Consider the following 25,144-nt stretch of genomic DNA (forward strand, 5'->3'; position numbering starts at 1 on the left):
AAGCTCTACCACTTATCTCACTTCTCACTTCCTCAGTCCTTTTGTAATTCAGTTATTTTTCAGATAGGGTCTTGCATTTTTGCCCTGGGCCAGCCTTGGACCATGATTCTCTTACCTGACCTCCTTCGTGGCTGGGGTCACTGATGTGAGACCATGTCTGACTTGTTTTGTTGAGACTGTGTCTCATTTTTTCCCCCAGTATGGCCTTGAACCACAGTCCTCTAGACTTGCAGCTCCTGAATAGCTGGAATTATAGATATGAGCAACCATGCCGACCAACTTTTTAAATTAGAAGTTCATTCATATTTTATTCTACTGTGTTCTCTACAGATTGAGAACTTTAGCTAAATCCTCCCATCTCATAGCTCCAGACACAGAACACTTTAAAATCAAGGTCAGTTCTGCCCTCATGGAGCAAGAAATCAACAATTTGTAAATATTATCAAAGTATCTCCTAATGAGATTGGCTTTTTGCTTTCTACCCCTCTGGATACAATAGGTTGTCTAACTCAGACTCCAGTCTCTAGATACTGAACCTAGATGTGTCCTGGAGCTATAAGCTCACCCACGGCAGCCCAGTAGAGTAGGACTACGCCAGGAGGCTCTTCTCCTGGCCAGTTTGCAGAGCCAGGAGCTAAGAATAAACACGGGGTGAACTTGAAGTCATTCACTCCCCTGTGGCTGTAGCAGCTATCCTTGCACTGACTTGCACTGATGATCTACCCGGAGCTCTAGATAAGCACATTCTAGGTTAATATCTAAAGAAAAAAAAAAATACTTTGTAAATCTCACCCTTTGATTAAAAGATCTTTTTGTGTGTTTTTGTTTTTCTTTTTTGCCTGTCCTGGGGCTTGAACTTAGGGCCTGAGTGCTAGCCCCAAACCTCTTTGTTCTCAAGGCTAGCACTCTACCACTTGAGCCACAGTGCTACGTCTGGCTTTTTTGGCGTAGTTTATTGGAGAAAAGAGTCTCACGGGGACTTTTCGGCCCTGGCTGGCTTTGAACTGTGGTCCTCGTATCTCAGCTTCGTAAGTAGCTAGAATTACAGGTGTGAGCCACTAGTGCCCTAAAAGAAAATCTTTACAAGGAGAAAACATAAAGATCCTAATTGAGACGCTTTTCTGCCCTAAGAAAACATCTAAAAAAATAAAAATAAAAAAGCACTTGGCAGATTTTCATTCACTTATGTCAAAAGAAGGAAGTCTCTGAGAATCCCAGACGTCTCAGTTTTAGAACCATAAGACACAATTGAAGGAGGCCATTACAGCAAACAATGAACCTGGCAGGTGATAGAAATCGCAGAGCACACACATAGATTAGGACCCGAAGCCTGGCCACTGACTTGAACCTTGTAATTATGCCTCAGACACAGGACTTAGCTTGCTTCTCATGTGTCCACATCTGTGCTCACAATTAAACTTATTAGGTATGCTGGTCCCTGCCAAGCAAAACTTCTATAAATTTCTGACTAGACTCATCCTAAGTCTTCTGTGGCATTGTCACAAATTTGGTCATCATCAGTGCCATGAATATGGCATGCTATGTCTCAAACCTGGAACCTCAGGTTAAGGATCATGTCCTCTAAGACTCACCCTGGGTTTTTAGATATTCCACTAGACTCCACTAGATCATTTGTGATAGAGATACAAATACAGATAGAAATAGAGATGAGGGCTGAGAACGTGGCCTAGTCGTAAAGTGCTTGCCTACCATGTATGAAGTCCTGGACTCACTTCATCAGCACCACATAAACAGGAAAGCTGGAAGTGATGCTGTGGCTCAAGTGGTAGAGTGCTAGCCTTGAGCAAAAGAAGCCAGGGACAGTGCTCAGGCCCTGAGTTCAAGCCCCAGGACTGGCAAAAAAAAAATAGAAATAGAGATGAAAGGAAAAGTAACACTGCCTAAATTTGTACATAGCATAATGAGCACATAGAAAATCTTGAATTTACAAAAACTATAATAGCACTAAATAAATTTAACAAAGTTGTAACAAGACACAGGAAAATACATAAAAAATGATTTTACTTCTATATAAAAGTTGCCAAACAAAGAAAGAAAACAAATGCTTAAACACTCTTTACAATGGAAAAAAATTATAAATTATTTGGAAATAAATGCTTAGGAGGTCATGCAAATTTCTTCACTGTGAGAGCAAAGGAGACTACTCTCAGGGAAGGAACACAAAAGCACAATGTCTCTGTGCCTCTGATCTTGTTTCCAGGAAAAGGAAATAAGAGTTGCATTTATTTAGGGCTTTTTCTCCTTTCTTTTTGTCTTGTTTCTTCATTTATCTGTCTTGGGGGCAGGTAAAGAAGGCACAGATATGTACTTACAGTACTCACTAGACACTATGTTGAAAATGAACTATCCAACTTATGGGTAGGGAGAGGAGGAAAATCCTGGAAGAGAGCGAAGGAAGGGGTAACATGGTCCAAAAACAAATATCACCTGACTTATGTAATGGTAATGGTAACCCCTCTGTAGATCACCTTTATACAATTTAAATTTTTTCTTCACATCAAATTACAAAAGTACCAGTGCTGAGATGAAAGAAGACCTAAATACATGTGGACACATACCATGTCTGTGCATTGAAAGAATGAATATTAAAATACCAAGTTTAGGGGCTGGGGATATAGCCTAGTGGCAAGAGCGCTTGCCTCGTATACATGAAGCCCTGGGTTCAATTCCCCAGCACCACATATACAGAAAATGGCCAGAAGTGGCGCTGTGACTCAAGTGGCAGAGTGCTAGCCTTGAGCAAAAAGAAGCCAGGGACAGTGCTCAGGCCCTGAGTCCAAGGCCCAGGACTGGCAAAAAAAAAAAAAAAAACAAGTTTATCTAGATCTATAGATTCAACATAATCCCATCAAAACTCCCAAAAAGTCTCTTCTCTAGATCCTTAGGTTAAAATTAAGCCTAAAGTTGGGCCTAAAATTTATATAAAGGATTACAAAGGCACTAGAACAGGCACCCCAAAAGAAAAAGAAAGAAGGAAGGAGAAAAGTTTAAAGAAAAACTAAGTTGGAGGCTTGATAACACCTCACTTCAAAACTTTCCATGAAGTTATGGTGTTCAGACCCAAATGGTACTGATCTGAGGCTAGCCAAGTAGACCTACAGAACAGAAGAGAATTCAAAAATAGGCTCAATGATTTATGATCAGCTGACTTTCATTAAGTAATAGCCAAAGCTATTAAATGAGGAAAATGATCTTTTGACAAATGGTCCTGGAACAAGGACATATACCTGCTGAGAAAACAGCTATTAATCATTCCTCATGCTACATGCAAAAGGTAACTTAAATAATAGATGAATTCAAATCTTATTAAAGGTTCCCCTCCTGTTGAAGGGCAACTCCTTTGTACAACTATTTTAATATTTTTTAATCTTAAAAATAAATAAGTTCCCTTTCTAAGCATGTTCCCATATGAGATGAAAAAAATATGTCCAGGAAAAGAGTTATTCAAGATCATTTTACTCACAATAGCCCCAAACTGGAAACAACCTAAATGTCTCACTGGATGGATAAACAACTTGTATTCTAGTCATACAATGAAATATTACTCTGCAATGAAAAGGAAAGAACTGGTGATTTAAAAAGAATGTGAATGAATCTCAAAACTATCATAAACATTCTAGACACAAGAATCACTGCATTTTTTTCATTTACATAAAGTTGTAGGACAAGCAAGACACCGCTATGGTTAAAAAATAAGTGGAGGGGGCAGGGAAGATGGCCTAGTTGCAAGAGGAGTGCTTGCTTCGTATACATAAAGCCCTGGGCTCGATTCCTCAGCACCACATATATAGAAAACAGCCAGAAGTGGCGCTATGGCTCAAGAGGTAGAGTGTTAGCCTTGAGCAAAAAGAAGCCAGGGACAGTGCTCAGGCCCTGAGTTCAAGGCCCAGGACTGGCAAGCAATCAATCAATCAATAAATAAATGGAGGGGGGGAGAGTGAACAAATGCAGTCATACTAATCAATAGATATTGTGGAAAAGGAACTACACAATTTGTGGACAGGGGTGGGAGGGGGAAACTGGAAGAAAGGGAAGGAAGACGTGACATTGTCCAAAAAGAACTGTACTCATTACCTGACTTGTGAAATGGTAACCCCTTTGTACAATAACTTAATAGTTAGAATAAAATTAAAATTATATTCTTAAAAGTACAATTTAAATTTTTAAAAATATCGTGATCATGGCAGAGTCAGGGAGAAATTACTAGAAATGCCTGGGAAGAGCCAGTGGTATCTTTCTGGCTATAACAATGCTGTATAGAGATGTGTGGGGTGTATTTGCATACAATTTTCAAAACAAATGTTTCATGTGTATATGTGCCAGTACTAGGGCTTAAAGTCAGACGCTGGAACTCTTGCTTAGCTTTCTTCACTAAAAGCTGGTGCTCTACTACTTGAGCCATACCTCCACTTCTAGGTTTTTGCTGGATAGTTGGAGATAAGCATCTCTTAGATTTGTTGGCCTAGGCTGGAGATCTTGGCCTCCCACGTAGCTAGGATTCCAGGCATGAGCCATCAGCTTCTGGCTCTGTGCTACATTTCTACCTGCTGATTCCCATGCTGGGATACACCACGGAAATCACTGCTGCTTTATGCTTGTTCCAAGTAGTTGGAATGCAGTTTAAGAATCACTGCCATAGGAAATACAACAGAAACGAAGACCATCATGGTTTGTGACTAAAGGAGCTTAGAAGAAGAAACAGCAGAATGGAACAAGGAGAGTAAGAGGAGGACATCAGAAAAGTGCAAAGAGGCTATAGTTTGCATTTCATTTTAAAACCTCCAGTTTTGAGTATACCATGCAAATTGGCATTGAGTCCTTTTGGAAGCCCAGCAATCCTGGCTGGAACAGGGAAGAAACCAAGCACTTTGCATTGCATACCAACGCTGAGTTTGTCTGAGGCCCAGGACAGGGTTCACGAGTGTATAGTAGCACTTTGCATCAAAGGACCACAACATGTTCCACAAACAGAGTGATATGGAGCTATTTCCATGTTTTATAAGTGGAAGAAATGACACATGGGAAGCTAAAATTTCACTATTGCTGCTGTCAACCACATTGAAGGATTGCAATTGTCCAAAAGGCATATTATCCAAATTGTTCAATTATTTATTTAAAAGCTGTAAGATTACAGGCTCCATTGGCTCACATCTATAATTCTAGCTTCTCTAAAGGTTGAGATCTAAGGATCATGGTTCAAAGCCATCTTGGGCAGGAAGGCATATGAGACTATCTCTAACTAGAAAAAAAAAAGCTAGACTGAAGGCATGGCTCAAATTGTAGAGCACCAGTCCTGAGCAAAGAAGCCAAGCAAGAATAGGAGTCCTTAACTAAGGTGCTTTATATCCTTCTGTTTTCAACCTTTATCTTTCTTTATGGAAAGAATTTTTTAATGGATTCAATTCTGTAAATATAGATGAATTACTGTTGATTAAGGTTAACTATATCTAAGTACTTATGCTCCAAGGAGCTTACCAAGAATTTTACATGTGTATGTCTTTTTAATCCTTCTAATATTCCTATATACAGATGCCAGTACTATCTACCTTTTACAAAACAAGAAACTGAAGCCTCAAATCTGTATTCTGAAGGAGACTGAAATCTGGACCCTAAGACTACTTACCCCAGCAACTCCTATTATTTGAGCCTAAGGACCCTACATAGCTTTTTGTCTGTTGGTTCACTCTCTGGCCATTTGAAATGAAAGATATTCAGACTTAACCATGGCTCAATGTCATACTTGATTTTGCATCCCAATTCTTTTTTTAAAAAAAGCAGACAGCACACAATTATCACAAAGTGAAAGGAAAGATATGAAAGTAGGGAGATTCTCCAAAGAGAGGGACCCAAAAGAGGAGTACTTTGAGGCCCAATTCTACCATTCACAGGCAACCTGACTTTGTTTTGTTTGCTCGTTTTGTTTTTGTTGCCAGTCCTGGGGCTTGGACTCAGGGCCTGAGCACTGTCCCTGGCTTCTTTTTGCTCAAGGCTAGCACTCTACCACTTGAGCCACAGCACCACTTCTGGCTTTTTCTGTTTATGTGGTGCTGAGGAATCGAACCCAGGGCTTTGTGCATGCTAAGCAAGCACTCTACCACTAAGCCACATTCCCAGCCCCGGAAACCTGACTTTGAACAAAAATAGTTCAGTCTCTTAGCATGAACTGACAGGACAAGAAAGTGGGTGTTAATGGAAGGATTAAAAGCAGTAATGTGCTTTTGAGTTTGTCAAGTCACAGGCTACAGGACTAAAGGACTTAAGGAACACATATTAGAAAAAAATCTTAACACTATACATATAAGCAGAATATGTGTTTTGACCATGTTAATTGTTTTCACTGAAAACAGACCATAGTGAAATAAACAGTCTCTTAGCCACTCAAAGATATGTGTGTTGTCATCCGAAAAGCAGCTGAAAAGGTGTCAAAGAGATCTCAGCAAGGGGTAAGGAAACTATCAGTGTCTTCAGGTACATTTTTCTAAGCCCAGTATCAAACTCATTATGATGGTCTTGTCCTTCAGCCTTCTCTAAAGCAAAGATAATGGGATCATGAAAACAAGAATTTCTTCCCATACCATCCCTGACCCAGTATTGCTCTACAAGCCCACAGTCTGCCTACCTCGCCTCCTATGTGCTCCTACCTCTGTCTCAGCTAGATCTATACCTGACATTTCCTCCCTCCTAAATATCCCTCCTCTTCAAGTCAGCAGTTGGATGACAAAGGGGGAGTTGCTGGGATTCAAATACATGAAAGGATAATGGGAGAAAGTACTGTGTGATGCAAGAACACATTAGGACCAGGCACTGATGGCTCACCTGAGTGCCAGTCTTGAGCAAAAAAGCTAAGGGACAGCATCAGAGCCTGAATGTCAGTACCAATATTGGTATGCATGCCCGCGCACGCGCGCACATGCACACACACATACAGAACACATTAGAGGAAAAGATGAAAAACTGTGTGTCAAATGTTAAACGTAATTCCATTCTTAGCTTTTTTTTTTTCTCTATTTTCTAAATTTCTGGAAGCTTCTGTCCCTACCTCCATCCCTTCATGGCAAATGAAAACTCTCTTGTTTAAATCATGTCACCAAAATAACCAACAATTCACAGCTGTGGGAGAAAACATGAAAAGACCCAGTGATGAATCTGGGGATTTGTAGAAATTGTTGCAATGTAAGACACAGATAAGACTAGAGGGACAAAGGCTAGAAGACAGCAGTGTGTTCCAATCCAGGCAAAACAGAGAAGAAAGCACACAAAGTTTCCTAACAAAATCCCAGCACCTTAGTCACAGCCTCCAGTCAGCAGGAACAGAAACCGGAGCAGCTGAGGAGAAATCGGCCGGGTGTTGAGAGGACATCGGGAGCCCGGCCAGTGCCCTGTTCCACACCAGTGCCAAACAGAGCAGCTGGTTCTGATATTTGTGTCAAAACTACAGCTGATTGGGGCTCCACCCCTGCAGCGGACTTGGGTATGACAACCACATCAGCCTTGGGGCACAACTCCTGGCAGTCTGCAGAGTCCACAGTGGAAATGGAAAGAAACAGGCCAGCCCAGCTCTGAGGTTGTCGAAATGTCTTCCCTTCCAAGGAAATGATTTTTTCTACCTCCTCATTCCAGGTAGAGGCAGTAACATCAGAAATGGTCAAATACAAGTATTTAGTTAGAAAACCCAAGATTATCAAAGGTTGAAATTTAATAGAATTAACTATACAAAAAAAAATAAAAGCAATAGCTTTCATAAATACCAACAACAACGTGTGTGTGCATGTGTGTGTGTGTGTGTGTGTGTGTGTGTGTGGTGTGCATGTCCTATGGCTTGAACTCAGGGCCTGGGTGCTGTCCCTAGCTCCTTTTGCTCAAGACTAGTGCTCTACTACTTGAGCCATAGCACCACTTCTGACTTTTTCTGAGTAGTTTATTGAAGATAAGAGTCTCATAGACTTTTCTGCTCCAGCTAGCTCCGAACCACAATCCTCAGATCTCAGCTGCCTGAGTAACTAGGATTATAGGCATGAGCCACCAGTGCCCAGCCACACCCACCATTTTTAAATGTCACTTAAAAAACAAACATCAGGGGGCTGGGAATATGGCCCAGTGGCAAGAGTGCTTGCCTCATATACATGAAGTCCTAGGTTCAATTCCTCAGCACCACATATATAGAAAAGGCCAGAAGTCAGTAAAGGAAATGCAAATAAAAACAACCCTGAGATACCACCTCACTCCAGTTAGAATGGCCTATACTCTGAACTCAGGCAACAACAAATGCTGGAGGGGGTGCGGGGAAAGAGGAACCCTTCTCCATTGTTGGTGGGAGTGCAAATTAGTACAACCACTTTGGAGAACAGTATGGAGGTTTCTCAAAAAGCTCAACATAGACCTACCCTATAACCCAGCCAAACCACTCCCAGGCATCTATCCTGAACAACAGGTCCCAAGATATCAAAAAGACATTTGCACTTCCATGTTTATCGCTGCACAATTCACAATAGCCAAAATATGGAAACAACCCAGATAGCCCCTCCACAGATGAATGAATCCAAAAAATATGGTACCTATACACAATGGAATACTACATAGCGATTAGGAATGGTGAAATATTGTTATTCGCAGGGAAATGGTCAGAACTTGAACAAATAATGTTGAGCGAGACAAGCCTAGAACACAGAAAACAAAGGGACATGATCTCGTTGATATATGACTGTTAAGGTGGAGGAGGGGGAGACAGTAGAGACCAGGTCTGTGAAACCAAAAACTTCTTGTCAAATGGTATATCCCACAGGTTTGGGTCAGCGACCCAGCAGTATGTAACTAAAACCAAACAACTACTCAACATATAAAGGTCAAAAATAGACCTCTCAGTGGATCACAATAGCTCAAAAGCTATGTATGTACGTTCATATAAGACTACTGTCGACATATTGTCTACTGTCGATATTACATTTAAAACCCTAGGCAAATTTTCTTTGGCGTAGGCCACGTGGCTACTGTATATGTTCTTGGTACACTGTGTATTGTACATATGTCTACCTGACCTAGGGAAGGGAAAGAAAAACAGGGTGTAAGATATCACAAGAAATGTACATACTGCCCTACTATGTAACTGTACCCCTTGTGCACAACACCTTGTCAAAAATTTTTGTTTAATTAATAAATAAATTATTTTTAAAAAAGGCCACAAGTGGCGCTGTGGCTCAAGTGGCAGAGTGCTAGCCTTGAGCAAAAAGAAGCCAGGGACAGTGCTCAGGCCCTGAGTCCAAGCCCCAGGACTGGCCCAAAAAATAAATTAATTAATTAATTAATTAAAGTAAAAATAAAAACCATTATACAAAATTTTACACATGAATGTTCTTAGCAGTTTTATTCATATTAGCCCCAAACTGGAAAAAAAAATCAGCAGGTCAAAGGATAAACAAAACTATGTTTTGGTCATAAAATAAAATATTACTGAATAATAAAAACTATAAACAGGGTCTGGGAATGTGACTTAGGGGTAGAGTGTTTGCCTACCATGCATGACACCCTGGATTTAGTTCCTCAGTACCACATAAACAGAAAAAGCCAGAAGTGGTGCTGTAGCTCAAGTGGCAGAGTGCTAGCCTTGAGAAAAAAGAAGCCAGGGACAGTGCTCAGGCCCTGAGTCTCAAGCCCCAGGACAGGCAAAAAAAAAAAAAAAAAAAAAAAAAAAAAACCCAAAAACTATAAACACGTGGAATACACATAAACAAATCTCAAAATGAGTAAAAGAAGCCAAATAAAATATATTTATTGTGTTCTAATTATACAAACTCTATAAAATGCAACTACATATGGAGTAGTTGTCTGGGAAGTTGTCAGTGTTTGGGAAGGGGATGAGTAGGAGAGATATCAATCAGTTCTAAGCAAACTGAGATGATGAATGGATTTCTTTCTCAATTATAGTGGTTTCATGAATATGTCATGAATATGTATGTACATGTCAATCAAGCTATATACTTAAAACAGTTGTCAACTATTTGGCAACACAGATAGAAAATATTTTAATCAGCAGTTGGAAACCATTTTAGTAATAATTGATTCTAACAAAAATCATCAATGGATGTTAAAAACAATGTACTAAGATTTTTTTTCAGGAAAAAAGCAATATTTACAAGTTTACAAAGTATCTCTCCTCAAGATACTGATTAATTAAAGAGGAATTCACTAGCTTTACAATGGAGAAACCTAGGAAACTACACTATGTTAGGATGAATGATAGTCCCCAAAGATGTTCCCATTCTGATTCCCAGAACCTATGACTTTGTTCCCATACATGGGAAAAAAGGACTTCATAGATGTGATTAAAATCTTGAGAGCTGATCACAAATTATACAGGTGGGCCCATTATTATCACAAGGACCCTTATAAGGAGGAAGCAGGAAAGTCAGTATAAAAGATGCAATGACAAGACTAGAAAGCAGAGAGAGAGAGAGAGAGAGAGAGAGAGAGAGAGAGGATTTGAAGATACTTTTCCCCCTAGCTTTAAGATAGATAGAAGGAAGGGAGCTGGGTGTTGATGGCTCACATCTATAATACTAGCTACTCTGAAGGCTGTGATCTGAGGATGTGGTTCAAAGCCAGTCCAGGCAGGTAAGTCTTACAGACTCTTTACTCCACTAAACTACCAAAAAAGCCAGAAGGGAGTTGTGGCTTAAGTGGTAGAGTGCTAGACTTGAGCAAAAGAAACACAAAGACAATGCCCAGACTCTGAATTGAAGAATCAGAACCAGCACCAAAAAAAAAAAAAAAAAAAAAAAAAAAAAAAAAAAAGGAGGGGGGGAATTGAAAGCCAAAACAATGGATTATAAGCAGCCTCTAAAATTGGGGAAACAGGGGCTGGGGATATAGCCTAGTGGCAAGAGTGCCTGCCTCGGATACACGAGGCCCTAGGTTCGATTCCCCAGCACCACATATACAGAAAACGGCCAGAAGCGGTGCTGTGGCTCAAGTGGCAGAGTGCTAGCCTTGAGCGGGAAGAAGCCAGGGACAGTGCTCAGGCCCTGAGTCCAAGGCCCAGGACTGGCCAAAAAAAAAAAAAAAGAATAATATTGGGGAAACAGATTCTTCCCTAAAGCTTTCAGAAGGAACTACCTTACTGACTCATTTATGCTAGTCCAACAAAACCCCATTTTATTTTATTTTTTTTAAATTTTTATTGTCAAACTGATATACAGAGAGGTTACAGTTTCATACATCAGGCATTGGATACATTTCTTGTACTGTTTGTTACCTCCTCCCTCATTTCCCCCTCCCCCTTTCCCCCCATGAGTTGTTCAGTAGATTTACACTAAACAGTTTTTTTTTTTTTTTTTTGCCAGTCCTGGGGCTTGAACTCAGGGCCTGAGCACTGTCCCTGGCTTCTTTTTGCTCAAGGCTAGCACCCTGCCACTTGAGCCACAGCGCCACTTCTGGCCATTTTCTGTATATGTGGTGCTAGGGAATTGAACCCAGGGCCTCATGTATACGAGGCAAGCACTCTTGCCACTAGGCCATATCCCCAGCCCCTACACTAAACAGTTTTGCAAGTATTGCTTTTGTAATCGTTTGTCTTTTTTACCCTGTGTCTCTCGATTTTGGTATTCTCTTTCAGTTTCCTAGTTCTAATACCTATATACACGGTTTCCAATGTGCTCAGATAAGATACAGAGATAGTGCAGGTACAACCACAGGAAGGGGATACAAGAGGATCATCAATAATAGAAGCTACGGTTTCACATCGCATGTTGAAAGTAATTACAACAGTGATATAACAGACGTTTCCATAACATGGAGTTCATTTCACTTAGCATCATCTTTTGTGTTCATAAGGGTATAGCTATTGGGCTCTTGTGATCCTCTGCTGTGACTAGCCTAAACCTGTGCTAATCATTCCCTACGATGGAGACCATAGAGACCATGTTTCTTTGGGTCTGGGTCACTTCACTTAGTATAATTTTTTCCAAGTCTTTCCATTTCCTTACAAATGGGGCAATGTCATTCTTTCTGACAGAGGTATATGTACCACATTTTCCTGATCTATTCATCTGCTGAGGGGCATCTGGGTTGGTTCCAAATTCTAACTATGACAAATTGTGCTGCGATGAACATTGTTGTGCTGGTGGCTTTAGTGTGTTCTTGTTTGTGGTCTCTTGGGTAGATGCCCAAAAGTGTGGCTGCTGGGTCATAGGGGAGCTCTATGCTTAGCCTTCTGAGGAATTTCCATACCACTTGCCAGAGTGGCTGAGCCAGTTTATATTCCCACCAACAATGAAGTAGTGTTCCCTTTTGGCCATGTCCCCTCCAACATTTGTTATTGTTAGTTTTCTTGATATAGGACATTCTTACTGGGGTGAGATGGAATCTCAATGTTGTTTTGATTTGCATTTCTTTTATGGCCAGTGATGTAGAGCACTTTTTCATATGTCTCTTGGCCATTCTCATTTCCTCATCAGAGAAGTCTCTTTTTAAGTCTTTAGCCCACTTGTTGAGGGGGCTATTGGTTCTTTGCGGTTTTGTTTGGTGCAATGTAATATTTTTAGTTCTGCATATAGTTTAGATATGAAGTCTTTGTCCATTGTATGGCCTGTAAAGATCTTTTCCCAATCTGTGGGCTTTCTGTTTATCTTGTGAGCTATGTTCTTTGCCCTGCAGAAGCTCTGCAGTTTGATGCAGTCCCATTTGTCCATTTTTTCTTTGATTTGTCGCATTTCTGGGTCCAAAACTCCATTTTATATTCCTGACTTCCTGAACTGCTTTTTAAAAAAGTATGTTGCTTTGAACTACTTTGTGTAATTTGTTACAGCAGTAACCATTTACTAATACAACCACTTTAAAGTATCACCAGCAAGGGGTTGGGAATATAGCCTAGTGGTAAAGTGCTCACCTCGTATACATGAAGCCCTGAATTCGATTCCTCAGCACCACATATATAGAAAAAAGCCAGAAGTGGCCACGCTGTGGCTCAAGAGGTAGAGTGCTAGCCCTGAGTCCATGCCCCAGGACTGGCAACAAAAACAAAACAAATTTTTAAAAAGTATCACCAGCAAGCCATCACAGAATAAACACAAGTCAGGTGCCTCTTGATACTGCAAATAACCCAGCATCAACTCTGTGGCTCTCCTGCAAGAAATGTACTACCTGCATCTAATCATAATGAAACAGGCAAACTCAAATTGACAGTCTACACAATAATTATCCCCTACTCTCAGGCGTCAGAGTCAAATCACATAGAAAGACTTGGGAACTGTTTCAGACTAAAGCAATTTAGCAACTAGATGCAATGCTGAATTGTGGATAGAAAATGTTTCTGCCTTTGCTAAAAAAAAAAATGTTATCAGGGCTATTTGGGGATATTTGAGAAAGGTCTATATATTAGCTAGTAATCTTATATTGATATTATTTTCTGATTTTTAAAAAGATCACTATGATTTCAAGTAGTCTTATAGTTAGAAAATGTATCCTTTATATTTAGAAAATGCACATTGAAGAGTTTATGGATAAAGAAACAATATAATACAATGTTATTATAGCAGTCAGCTCCATATGTTCGCTTCCAAAATCCCTACCCAGTAACCAATGTCTTTGTTGATGCTAACAGCCTCTATTAATGTTGGCCCTTTTGTAGTTTGCATCAATGGAATCATACAGTACCTCCTGTTTTGTGTTTTTTCTCACTCAACATTATGTGACTAATCCTGTTCTGTGTGCAGTTGTAGTTCATCCATTCTCATTTCTGTAATATCCCATGGTGAGAATGTATCATAATTTATCCATTTTACTGTTTTTTTTTGGGGGGGGAGGGAGGTCAGGTACTGAGGCTTGAACTCAGGGCCTCATGCTTTGAGGGGTTTTTTTGCTCACAACTAGTGCTTTGCCACTTGAGTTACACCTCTGCTTCTGGCTTGTTCTGCTGGTTAATTGGAGATGAGTCGCTTGGATTTATCAGCACTATGACCTCAGATCTCAGTCTCCTGAGTAGCTACAGCTATAATTATGAGCCACTGATCTCAGCTCTTACTCCTTAAAACACACTGGTTGTTTATCTTTATGATATTGATTTCAGGGCTCATTATGTACATTGACCCTTGATTAGACACCATTGCTTTTTCAATTTATCACTTTTTATTCTACTTGGGGTATCTTTTATTATAATGAACTTTAGCCTTTCCAACTTAAAAAATACAGTTGCAAAAGTTTCATGGTAATTGTGGTCACATACAGTATTAGGCTTCAGGTATGCATGTTTTAATTCAAGTTTTTAAAAATCTACCATAGACACTGGAGAAGAAAGTTGGCTAGTGTTCAGTGTTAATCTATCTAATCTCCAAATTCCCTTTCCAAAAAAAAAAGTCATCTTCGGGGGCATTTACACACTAATTAGAAGAGGAAATCTGAGACTTGAAGGGGAGTGTTTTCAATCACAGGAAACATTAAAATGCTCCTGAGAATACTACTGACATCCATGATAAGAGTTTTCCAGTTAGTAAAACCAAACAAAAACAAAAAACAGCTGGAGATCTAGAGGGTACTGGACTTAGGCCTCCCTAGGTCTAAATGTGGGACCAAGGGAATAGAGTAAAACATCAAACCTCAGCGACCCAGAACCCAAACTAAGAAATCAAGCCAGATCAAACAACCCATGTGTTGCTACTAACAGCCAAGAGCAAATATAGAACTGGAAACCAGGAATCTAAAGTAGGTCAAACTCAAATGTCCAAAGGTACTGCACCAACATGTGCTCTTTTCCACTCCAAGTGTGAGCTGGTGCCCCATCCGTGGAATATTCCGAAGTCCTCCCTGTCACCTCCCCATTACAACAGTGTTTGAAGGTCTCTCATCTTTGTTCACACCCGTCTGATGAACAGTGAAAGCAAGGGGAATGCAGTTGCCTAATTGCTAACTAGGAAACCTCAGCTTCCTCTTCATTCCAAGAAATTGCAATTTAAAAGAAAGTATATCACGTGAATGACAACAAAAATGTTATTCCTAAGGTGAATCCTGACCTTTCACTGTTAATGACAATTAAAAATGTTTTTTCCTAGGGTAAACCTGGATGAGACTACATTTCATTTGTCCTAATAATTCCTTAAATTGTTTTTTTTTTCTTTCCTCTTTTTTTGTTTGTTGTTGGTGGTGGTTCTCGGGGCTTGAACTCAGTTTGGGCACTGTCCTGAGGTCTTTTGTTCAAGGCTAGCACTCTACCACTTGGCGCCATAGTGCCACTTCCAGTTTTCTGGTGATTAATTGGAGATGAGTCTCATGGACTTTTCTGCTTGGCTTGGCTTTGAAGCTGGATCCTCAGATCTCAGCCTCCTGAGTAGCTAGGATTACAGGCATGGACCACTAACTTCCTTAGGTTTTAAGATTAATTCTACTGATCTCTTTCATTCATCATCTCAATTTTGTGTGTGTGTGCCAGTACTGGAGCTTGAACTTAGGGCCTGGGTGCTATCTTTAACTATTTCCTTTAAGGCTAGTACTCTACAATTTGAGCCACTACTGGTTAATTGGAGATAAGAGTCTCATGGACTTTTCTGCCAAGACTGGCTTTGAATCACAATCCCCACTGAGATTTGAGTAGCTAGGATGACAAGCATGAGTTACCCACTCCCACCTCATAAAATCAATGTTTAAAATTAATTTAACTGCAAAGACACTTCACTCTGGACACAGCAAGCACCACATACAATGCCACTTCCTTAGCACAAGGACTATTTTATCATTAGAGGCTTGAGCTCAGAGTGATTAGCAGGGTAATTTGGGTAAGCCATTCAAATACTGAGCACCACAGGTTATAGAGCTCATGTGACACTAGTCAGGACCAGGAGGGCTGCACTTGTCCTTGGCTGGTGGCCTTGCCCTCTGCATTTGCTGTTGTTTCTGGATCCATTACAACTCACAACTCTCTTCCAAATGGCTGTAATTTTTGTATACTCAGACTTTCTCAGATCTTTTAAGCTTCCAGTTTCTGCATCTAAAACCTCACCTATTTCCTGATCCGCTGATAAGAGCTGGCCAAGACCTTTAGTCTTGGGCCCTTCACTCTGCTTCCTGCCTGGAGGAGCCCCATAGTCACAGACAGGAGCTTTGAATCTGCAACTCAGCTGCCTCCTTTGATTTGAGCCAAAGATACTTGAGAGGAGTACAGAGATCCCTTATCCACAGGTGCCTATCTACTCTGCCCAGAAAAAGGTAATGGCCTGCCTGTGTCAACCAGGGAGAGATCTGCCAGCCAAGATGATGTCTCAGGGCTGTGGCTGGCAGAATCCATTTGACCAATCAGGTGAGAACCCTGCTTAAACAAAAAGGCAATAATATAGGTAAACAAGAAAGTCTGAGGTTGGAACAGACAATCCACAGAAACAACTCTCAGTACCAAGACCTGGGCATCTATAGAAAAGCTGGCAAAGGATTGGTGTAAATGCTTTTAGTTCCTCAGAGCGAGGACTTCTTGAACCCCTAATTCAGGTCCCACAGGGCATGATCTGGATCTCCTGGAATGGAGAAAAGTATCTGTGTTTGGTAATTGGGTATATACCCTCAGAAAGGACTCCCAAAGGTAGGGCCACCAACACCTGGAGCAGAAGATTTTGACTCCTGTATTTCTAGAGCTTTAGGATATTTATGACCACTTATGAGCTTATAATTTCCAATAATGACAGGTTAAATAGTGTATTAGTCCCCCAATCAGTATAGAATCAATCCCCACATATACTAGCTTTTTTCCCCTATACATGCCTAACTCTAATAAAGTTCTACTTATAAATTAAGCTCAGTAAGAGATTAACCAACATGGGAACATAACAATGAAATGCCACTATGCAAGCTAATTAGAAGAGATTGATTGACAATGACAAAAAATATAACAATTATACTAATATAATGTAATGAAAGTTATGTGGATTTTATCTCTCAGAAAACTTGTTTTTATACTTCTACTTCTTTTTGTTGGTACTGGTCTTTGAACTCAAGGCCTCCCACTATCATCTGATTGTCTTGGATTCTACCCCTTGAGACATGCCTCCAGGCTTGCTTTTTGCTGGTTGTTTTAGAGAGTAAGCCAATCAAACTTTTCTATCTGGATTGGCTTTGAACCACAATTCTTCAGATCTCAGACTCATGAGTAACTAGGATCACAGGCACAAGCCACCAACACCCAGGATGTACCTCTCTACTTTTCCGCTTCAAGGAAACATGGCTTTTCTTTGGCATCTTTGAATCATCAACAACACTCTCTTGTGCTATGAAGTCATTACTAAATAAAATAAGGGCTCCTTGAACAAAGACTCTGTGAACAGCTGATATTGTCAAAATAGTTACTAGCGGATGGGTGAGAATGTTGAAAGGAGTGACATGAATCAAAATACGTTGTATTCACAAACCACTTTGTTAAATGGCAAAAAAAAAAAGTTACTAAGTGACTAACAGGAGAGTAGAGCATACAGTGGGGACAGGTGGACTGAAAGATGATCATGTGCCAGACAGTGAGAGGCTGCAGATTTCATCAGACTACTCTAAATGATGTGCAACTTAAAAACATATGATTTATTTCTGGAATTTTTCATTTAATCTTTTTTTGGACTGCAGTTTGCCATAGGAAATTAAACCCCCAGGAAGGGAGTCTAAGGTAAGAGAGGACTAGTGTAGCACTCAGGCAGAAGCAGAGATTAAGCCCTGTGAGAAAAGGTAGATGGGAAAGGTCATGGCAACTGTTTGTCTGTCATTTCAGTGTCTGTCCACCATTGTGTTGGTACTTGGACTAAACCTCAGAGCTTGCTTGGCTTTTTTGCTCAAGGCTGACACTCTCCTGCTGGAGCCATACCTCCACTTCTGGCATTTTTTGGTTGTTGTTTTTTTTTTGGGGGGGGGAGGGTTGTTTGTTTGTTTCTGGTTAATTGAAGATAAAAAAAGTCTCACAGACTTTCCTGCCCAGGCTGGCCTCAAACCTTGATCCTCAGATCTCAGTCTCTTGAGTAGATAGTACTATAGGTGTGAGCCATTGATGCCTGTGGTTCAAATGGTAAAGGGCCTGCCCAGCAAGTGCAAGACCCTGAGTTCAGCCCCTAGCACTGCCAAAGAGAAAAGCAAAACAAAATAGACGTCTAGAAAGCTAGGGCTAACTTCTCGGTCTCCTATCCAAATATTCCTTCTAGCTATGTGCCACTTCCCTACAAGGTAATTTGCAAATAGAAATTCAGTCTTCTTGGGCTGGGGATATGGCCTAGTGGCGAGAGAGCTTGCCTCGTATACATGAGGCCCTGGGTTCGATTCCCCAGCACCACATATACAAGAAAACGGCCAGAAGTGGCGCTGTGGCTCAAGTGGCAGAGTGCTAGCCTTGAGCAAAAAGGAAGCCAGGGACAGTGCTCAGGCCCTGAGTCCAAGGCCCAGGACTGGCCAAAAAAAAAAAAAAGAAGAAGAAGAAGAAGAAATTCAGTCTTCTTGTTGCATGCCAAGTGCTATTTTCGACTTTACAGACTCTATAACACCCCTCCCATAAGACTTTCTCCAGAACCTTGTCCTCTTCACACCAATCCTGCTAGCCTGGGTCACTGGATATTAGACCATATGAGTTACACACATCTACACATATTTTATATGTAGGTATATATAAGAACACATTCAAATGTATGTAGTCAATGGCAAAGAATGTATCATTTTTGAATAGTTTCTAAATTCATAAGTAAAATATGGAGAAGGAAGCAAAATTATTTGGAAACAATGAAATGCAATGAACAAATGTTCATTCTCCCTGGTAATAAGAATGCAAATGGAAATATGCATTGAAGAAATGAATGACAGGAAAGCAAACCAGACTCAGTCAAGGGAGGGATACCAGGAAAAGCAGAAGAATGAAGAGAGTGGCGAAAAAGGATGAATATGGCAAAGTAGTTTATTTGTTTGCATGGAAATAGAATAATGAAATCTGTTGAAATTGTTGTAAGAAGGGTTTAGGAGGTAAGGAAGAGGGGTAGTAGGGATGAATTTGATCAGGATACATTGTACACATGTGTGCAAATGTTCCAATGAAACCTCCCTTATACAACTAACGTATGCTAATAAAAATGCAAATGAAATGGAATGAAGTACCAGTTTTTGACTAGTAAATGGAGAAAAAACTACAATAGCTACCAGTCATAAAGTGAAACCCCAAGTTTCAGTTACTAGAAATATCAAGATGATGTTCACTCTTTCAGAAACAGTTTGATGCTGGACACTGGTGGCTCATACATGTAATCCTAGCTACTCAGGAGGTTGAGATCTGAAGATGATTGCTTGATTCTGTATATCTGTATAGTGTTTAACATGTCCTACCATTAATTAACTGTATTTTAGTCAGCCTGCAATAGCACTATGACTGTCATATACAGGCATTGGAGTAGGTGTCGCAGAAATACCTACACAGGAGTGTGGATCCTGATACAATCCTGTGATGGCCATGCGAGGCCAGCCCTGAAATGCTTGCCCAAGGACTTCTTTTTTTTTTTTTTTTTTTTTTGGCTAGTCCTGGGCCTTGAACTCAGGACCTGAGCACTGTCCCTGGCTTCTTTTTGTTCAAGTCTAGCACTCTGCCACTTGAGCCACAGCGCCACTTCTGGCCGTTTTCTGTATATGTGGTGCTGGGGAATTGAACCCAGGGCTTCATGTATTCGAGGCAAGCACTCTTGCCACTAGGCCATATCCCCAACCCCCCCATGGCTTCTTTTTTGCTCAAGGCTATCTCTGGAGCCACAGTGCCACTTTTGGCTTTTTCTGTTTATTTGGTGCTGATGACTTGAACCCAGGGCCTTGTGCATGCTAGGCAAGCACTGTACCACTAAGCCACATTTTCAACCCACTTTTGTTTTGTCAGTTGTGGGGCTCAAATTCAGGGCCTGGGTGCTGCCCCTGAGCTTTTCAATTCAAGGCTAGCACTTTACCACTTGAGCCACAGCACCACTTCCTAATTTCCTTAATTTTATGTTACTATTAAAAAGTACTAGTATATTGGCACATGCCTGTAATCTCAGCACTCTTGCAGCTGAGACAGGAAGATCTGAAGTTCCAGGCCTATCTAGCATACATAGGAAGTTTCAGGACAGCCTGGACACTAAATTAAAAATGTTAGCAACTGAACAGAGAGACAAATGGTACATGTTTTGTCTCATATGTGGAAGCTAGGTCTAAAATATAACTGGACATGATAACCTATACAGGACTCTAGGCATTCATGCAGAGACTAAAGATGATAACCCTTAAGGGTGGAACACAAAGGTATAACTTCTATGAACACTTAAAATGCTTTTTATCAAAATGAATTCCAGGAAATAGAAACATAGGTTTTTTTGTTATTGTTGTTGGTGGTGGTGATGTTTGTCTTTGCTTTGTTTTTTGTTTTTTTTAAGGGGGACAAAGAGAGGGCACAAAAAGGGATGAAGAAGGGTGAACAAATGTAGTCATTGGGGGCTGGGAATATGGCCTAGTGACAAGAGTGCTTGCCTTGTATACATGACCCACTAGGTTCGATTCCTCAGCACCACATATATAGAAAAAGCCAGAAGTGGCACTATGGCTCAAGTTGGCAAAGTGCTAGCCTTGAGCAAAAAGAAGCCAGGGACAGTGCTCAGGCCCTGAGTCTAAGCCCTGGGACTGGCAAAAAAAAAAATGTAGTCATGGTATTCAAATATATTATGTGGAAAATAAACTATGAATCTTGTGGGCAGGAATGGGAGGGGAAACTGGGAGAAAGCAAAGGAAGGAGTGATATTGTCCAAAAGAAGAAATGTACTCATAACCTGACTTATGAAATGATAACCCCTCTGTACAGCACCTTAATAACAATAAAATCATATTTAAAAAAACCTGAGCGACAACCTAAGCATTGTGTAAAATGGCATATGGGAATGGGATCAATGTGGAATAGCTGCTATAATAACTTGTTTCTCTACATTTACCTTTGTTGGTGATGGTGGCCATGGGGCTTGAACTCAGGGGCTGGACGCTGTCCTTAAGCTCCATTCTGGTAAGACCCTGGCACGACCAGTTTCCAAGCTGGTCTAACATTTGGATCTGAGGGACAGCACTAAGTCAACAAGAGGATAATGAGCTCGTTCAGAGAGAGGGCCCCAATGCTTCCACAGGTAGAGAGAAAGGCCCTACCCATGGCAGGTGCAGAGTGCTGATGGCAAATAGAAAGCTGGCCTGGACCAAGAGCCTTGGGACTCACAAAGGCATTGAGAGATGGGTTGGGCCTCTGTTCCTGTGAGCCACATGGAAATCCCCTGTTTCCATTTAGCAACTCAGGAACAGGTTCTACCATCACCTGGGCATGCCTACATCTGAAACGTACTTGGTCTGAGCACACCCACATCTGAAGAGCTCTGTGTCTGATCATGCCAAAGACAGGTTTTTTTGTTTTGTTTTTCTCCTGCAGTTGGCCGGGCCATTCCCCTAGAGCTCTAGAAACCACACTACTGGTCATTTTTCTGATGGGGAACCATCAAAGTTAACCAAGAAAAATTACATAGCACTGTTTAGCCAACATGCCACAAAGAAGTTACACATCCGGAAGAGTAATAGAAGTAATAGTGAAGTATGCACCAATACCAGACAAACTTAGTTGGAGCTGATTCCACTTTTAAAGACTACTGAGTAATTCTCTCTTTTTTATTTATTTATTATTATTATTTTTTTTTTTTTTTTTTGGCCAGTCCTGGGCCTTGGACTCAGGGCCTGAGCACTGTCCCTGGCTTCTTTTTGCTCAAGGCTAGCACTCTGCCACTTGAGTCACAGCGCCACTTCTGGCCATTTTCTGTATATGTGGTGCTGGGGAACTGAACCCAGGGCTTCAAGTATACGAGGCAAGCGCTCTTGCCACTAGGCCATATCCCCAGACCATCTGAGTAATTCTCTTTTGGATCTAACCATAAGCTTTCAACTTCCTTCAAACTTCCCTTCCTTGGTCCTGGGATGGATCTTTTATCCCTGCCCCTCTGCCTTTCTCCCCTCACTCCTCCTCCTTCCTAAGCATTCGCCCAAAGATCGTGTGTGTGTGTGTGTGTGGTGTGTGTGTGTGTGTGTGTGTGTGTGTGTGTGTGTGTCTTGAACTCAAGGTCTGGGTCTGGTTACTGAACTTAGAATTTTTGCTCAAGTTAGCACTCTACCACTTGAACCATAGCTCCACTTTCAGCTTTTTGGTAATTAATTGGAGGTAAGGATCTTGTGGACTTTCCTGCCTGGGCTGGCTTTAAACTTTACATCCTCAGGCTCCAGAGGAGCTAGGATTACAGATATAAGCCACTAGTGCCTGGCTCACACACACAGACACACACACACACACACACTTCTTCTCTTTATTCCTTCTCCAAAAATAACTGTCACTCACACAATACACATACACACACATATACATGTGCACACACAGACACACATGTCCTGATGGTAACAATAACAATTACAAGTGTTTGCTGTGTACCAGGAAATGTGCAAAATTCTCTTGTGGAATCCCCACAAGGAGCATTGGTTTCTATGGAGTAGACTCTGGTCTTAGTCTCATTCTTATGTTTGGTAAAAATGGAAATTTGGGGAGTTAAGTGACCTGCACAAGGCCAGTCCATCTTAGAACCCCTACTGATGGCTGATGACACTCTGGTTCCCCATGCTCTTCCATGAGCTTTCTCACTGGGTCACCCTCTCCCAGTACAGAAATTACCTCCACCATCTTCTCAAACCTTGACATCAGGCAGTACCCACTGACATGCTTGTATTGGTTGTCTAAATATAAAATACCTCCAAACCCTGCTTCCTGGCACCAAGTCCTCTTCCTCTGACCACTTCCCCATACCCAGAAACCCTGGCCTGGTAGGCAGAGCTGGAAGGTGGGGCAGGGGAGAGCTCTGCACTGAGCTGGCCTTGGCCTTGGAGGTGCTATACCTGACTGAATCCTGTTAATATCATGTCTGCCTCCTCCTTCTGTCTTCACAAACCAGTTCCCCCTGCTGACTTCCTGATCTCAGGGGCCCACATTTCACTCTCCAGTTCCCCTTCTGCAGAGCTGCTCCAGCCACACCACCCCCATCCCATGCCTCTTCTTCTCTCTGCTGTTCACCTGACTGACATGGCCTCTGCTGTGACTTCTGTCATCTCTGTGGTTTCTCCCCCATCTCTTTCCCCTCCTCAATGTCTCCACATTGAAACAGTCTGACTCCTCTGCCTTTGGCCCAGTTTTTCTTTTCTTTCTTTCTTTCTTTCTTTCTTTCTTCCTTTCTTTCTTTCTTGGGCTGGATAGTCTCTGAGACTTATCTCCAATTAACCACAGAAAACAGGAAGTGGTACTGTGGCTCAAAGTGATAGAGTGCTAGCCTTGAGCAAAGGAGCTCAGGGACAGTGCCCAGACTTTGAGTTCAGGCCCCACAACTGACCAAAACAAAAACGTTTAGAGCAGTGTTTAATAGTCCCTGTATAGTCATGGCAGCAAACATTGTTTTTATTATTTGACATAATGGAATTAGGAATGGGAGGTATCTTTGCTAACAGTCTCATGAACTAAGACAACTTCTGAAAGTATAAGCTCAGAAAGTTCTCCCCTAGTCCCAAGAGCTTCACCTAACCTCTAACTCTCAACCCAAACCTCATTCTGCTCCCTCCCCTGACCATTCCTGCAAGTATGTGTATGGAATGGCTGGGGAAGGGGGCTGCCTTACTATGGCCAGGGAGCCTCTGAGGATGAAGGCTGCAGCTCTCACCAAGTCCTGTGCCCCATGACTCATTTGATTCATTGAGCAAATACTTGGTGAGGATCCATTGTATGCTAGCCTGTGCAAGGAACAGGGACATTGAGAACTGGGACAACATCTCACAACAAGTGCTTGTGCACCTTAGACCATCAAAATTATAAACTGGAAAATGCTACAAAGGAACAGGACACATAAACAAAGGCTTCTGGAGAAACCTTCTTGGGGCCGGATGTGAATTACTCACATCTGTAATCCTAGTTTCTCAGGAGGCTGAGATCTCAGGATCATGTGGTTTGAAGGTAGCCTTGGAAGGAAAGTCTGTGAGACTCTTATTTCCAGTTAACCAGCAAAAAGTCAGAAATGGAAGTATGGCTCAAGTGGTAGAGCACTAGCTTTGAACAAAGAAGCTAAGGGACAGCACCTGGCCATGAGTTCAAGTCCTAATACTGGCACAAAAGAAAAGGAATAGGAAAGGAAAGAAAGGAGATGAGAGCAGAGGTGAGGTGAAAGGAGAAGGGAGTGGAGGGGATCAAAGAAGGGAAGAGAAGTTCTGGAAGAAATGATATTTGTCTTGAGACCTGAAAAGTTCATATCACACTCTGAGAGGGAAAGGCAAGTCTTCTCTGCTTTTTCCTTCAGTGCCTATTATGGGATGCCCAAAGTCTGACATTCTGCCTGAAGAATCCTCAAGCCTCCTGTGGGGGCCAGTTGTGTCACTGTTGACCTTCTCTGTGATGCTACTGGAACCCTTCACAGCGATACCAGAGGACTGAACTTAGCTGGTGAACATCTATGTCCTGAGGTCGCACAACCAACTTTCCCCACCCAGCAGCTCACTATGGGGAGGGGGCCTCCTAGACAAATGTGAATCTAAATAGGGGTCAAGCAAAGTGCCAAGTAAAGAGTTGGGCCCTTTGACAGATCTCAGGTGGGCAACTTCCTATACTAACTGAAAGGGATTAGGGGCCAGGTATAGTGGCTCACCACCTGTAATCCTGGCTGTTCAGGAGGCTGAGATCCAAAGGATCTTGGCTCAAAGCCAGCCTGGGCAGGGACAAAAAAAGTCTTCAAGCCTCCATCTCCAAAATAACCAGCAAAAAGGCAGACTGGAGGCATGCCTCAAGGAATCATAGTTGAGTAAATGTGAAGCCTCAGAACTAGAAAAAAATAAAACAAAAGGCACTTCCTCTGGATTAAAGGGTAGCCTTGATGGCTACCTGAGAGTCACAGGACAATGAAGAAGACTGGAAGGAGGGGGAATGGGGGCAGGAAAGCCAGAGACCTCCAAACGAGACCTTTCCCAGGGAAGTTAGATAGTCCCATGGGCTGGGAAACTCAGAAAACAGCTACTAAGTAGCCCAAAACTCCAACAAAGAGTACCCCTCTGGCTACACATTTCCTAGAAAAGATAC

General features: G+C 41.6%; 1 protein-coding gene across 1 annotated transcript in view; it reads right to left on the reverse strand.

Annotated features, from left to right (window-relative positions):
- Positions 1-25,144, reverse strand: part of Pstpip2 (proline-serine-threonine phosphatase interacting protein 2) — a 58,576-nt gene that overhangs the window by 32,919 nt on the left and 513 nt on the right. The gene's annotated exons all lie outside the window — the stretch shown is intronic.

This window comes from Perognathus longimembris, chromosome 15 (genome assembly GCF_023159225.1).
Source record: "Perognathus longimembris pacificus isolate PPM17 chromosome 15, ASM2315922v1, whole genome shotgun sequence".
NCBI classification, from domain to species: Eukaryota; Metazoa; Chordata; class Mammalia; order Rodentia; family Heteromyidae; genus Perognathus; species Perognathus longimembris.